The following is a 2,830-nucleotide window of genomic DNA, read 5'->3' on the forward strand; positions in this document are numbered from 1 at the left end:
CAGTGCATCCAACCACGCTCTAAAATTCGTTCTAGAACTCATTCTAGAGTGATTTTAGTACAGTCCAATTTGTTTCTCTCTCCTCCACCAAGGCACCTTCCCCATTTGGCATCCGGACTTGGCCAAATTTTGACTAAGTCCAGAGCGCCAAACTGTTTCATTTCCTATTTTGTTTTAGCTTTAAAATACTCCTAAAAAATACCAAAAAATTATTTTCTGCCTATTAATATTATTATAATATTATAATAATATTTTATTTTTCTTTGTTATATATTTTTATTTCATTAGTTATTTATCTTCATATGTAGTAAACCTACCTCTAAAATTATTAAAAAATACATAACTAAAGCACAAATTCCTAAGAAAAAAACCCTTGCTCCCTATGGATCGACCCTTACTCTCCCTACGCTAGTAAGGTTATTATAATTTTTTGTTGTTTTAATTCGGATAAACCAACGACACTAATTAATGAAGTTAACTCATCACTAATTACCCCAAAATCTGAATTATCAACTGGCGCCGCTACCGGGGAGCACGGTGATTGTTTTTAGTGAATTTATATTTTTTTCTCTTTTGCCAAAGTTGAGGGCAGCTAACCCTCAACAAACGGTATTTCTAACTTATTTTTTGGAGATTGATGGTCTTAACAAGGTCTAAGGCTGGGACTAGCGCTGAGGAATATCTAGATACTCAATATCCTGCTCTTCCAGCAACACTTACAGCTCAAGACAAAGAAGAAATCGATATGGCAGAAGATGGTCAGCCACAACAAGGGAGGAGAAGGACGATGCTAGATAGATCTACTCCGTCAGGAAGTCTAAGGCAAACCGGCATCAACATCAATGTAGGTGAGGGGGTTATGTTTAGGTATGACAATGCCCTACTGAACTCTCTCCCTGAATTTACTGGTCATTCTTCTCAAAACCCCTTAGAATTTCTTGATGATTTTCATATTCGATGTTCCTCTCAAAATATTCCTGGTTTAACTACTGAAGCTTTAAAAATGAAATATTTTCCGCTTACTTTGAAAGATAAGGCTTTCGCATGGTATAGAAATTTAGGCATAACATTTAACTCATGGGAAGAAATGCAGAACAAATTTCTACATAAATTTTATCCCCTTTCCAAAACTAATTTTTATAGAAAAGAAATTCAGAAATTTTATCCCCATGATCATGAAGCATTTAGTGAATCATGGGAAAGGTTCAATGAATTAATCCAAAAATGCCCTCACCATGGAATAGAAAAATGTCAGCTAGCTGAAATTTTTTATGAATCACTTCCTGATATTTTTAAAAGTAAAGTGAATCAAATAGCTGGTGGCTCGTTCTATATGGCTTATGAGGATGAAGTCTTTGATCTTTTGGAAAGGGTGGCTGAAACTGACCTACAGGAAATAGGAGCAAGTCAAAATGGAAGAAATGCCAACCCAAAACGAGGAGTGCTGCAAGTAACTTCAAAGGAAGCTGATCTTCATGCACGGATAAGAGAAACCAACAAGAAACTTGAAGAATTGACTTCCACTCTAAAGAATGCTTTTCTCCCTAACTCACCCCTTGTGAAAGCACAGATTTGTTCTATATGTTCAAGCAGAGATCATGAGGATGGAGCATGCCAACTTGGAGAGGAGGAGGTCCATTTGTTGAACCACAACCAACAGCCTTGGGGAGGACCAAAGAGGACCATCTACAACAACCAAGGAATCTACTCCCAAGGAACCAAGGCCCTTTCCAGCAACGAGTCCAATTCAGACCCCACCACAGCAGTCTTATCAAGCAGCTCCACAAAACCAGGTACAAGATTTGTCCACTCTAACACCTGTAATCTCTCACATGATAGAGCAGCAGAATCGAAGGCTACGGGAAGAAATGGAGATTTGCATGCAAGCCATGATGGAAACACAGACAAAAATGATGATGGATGCGCAAGAGCAGACCAGACAGCTATTGGAGAGCTTGAAGCAAAGAACAGCTGACCATGGAGGTAAGGGAGTTGAATCCAACTCCCACTCAGGTCGATTTCCAATTCAACCTTCCATTAATCCCAAAAATTTATGTCATTTACAAGAGGAAACCCTATATCATGACAATGAGGAAGATCTTGAAGAAATTCAAGCCATTTCAAAATTGAGAAATGGCAAGGAACTTCAAGATCCTCACCGAGGCAAGGAAAAAACAAAATTGGAGGAAAATAACCTAAGAGAAGGAAAGGCTCCATCACCTAGTGTGGAACCCCTACCTTCAACCTACACCCCTCCCATTCCTTATCCTTCGGCCTTAAAACCCCTTAAGTCTTCTCCTGATTATGAGTATAGACTCCTAGAGAATTTCAAGAAAGCCACTATGTCAATAGCCGTAGAGGATATGATTAAATGTGCACCTTCTTTAAAGAAATATTTAAAGGATTCATGCACATCGAGGAAAACCAAGGAGATAGTTAAGCTTTCTGAAAATGCCTCTAGTATCTTAAACTCTGTTCCCATTAAAAAGAAAGATCCAGGAGCTCCTTTTATTACATGTGAAATTGGAGGAAAGATTTTTACTAGAGTATTATTAGATACAGGAGCTAGTATTAGTATTATTCCAAAAGTTTTATATGAGGAATACGGTTTTGGGGAATTAGAGGAAATCTGCATGGATCTATTGCTAGCTGATGGAACAATTAGACAACCAGAGGGTAGGTTATCTGATGTGATGATAAACGTTGAAAATTGTGAGATCCCCGTCGATTTTATTGTAACTGAGGTAAAGGTAAAGGGAGATCTAAGTTTAGCGCCTATCATTCTAGGAAGACCCTTCTTGGTGACAGCTAGAACAATCATGGATTGGGA

General features: G+C 38.2%; 1 pseudogene; it reads right to left on the reverse strand.

Moving 5' to 3' along the window:
* Nucleotides 1-1,148: 1,148 nt before the first annotated feature.
* Nucleotides 1,149-1,242, reverse strand: LOC144714696 (small nucleolar RNA R71; annotated as a pseudogene).
* Between the last annotated feature and the right edge of the window lie 1,588 nt (nucleotides 1,243-2,830).

Source organism: Wolffia australiana, chromosome 17 (assembly GCF_029677425.1).
Source record: "Wolffia australiana isolate 7733 chromosome 17, ASM2967742v1".
NCBI classification, from domain to species: domain Eukaryota; kingdom Viridiplantae; phylum Streptophyta; class Magnoliopsida; order Alismatales; family Araceae; genus Wolffia; species Wolffia australiana.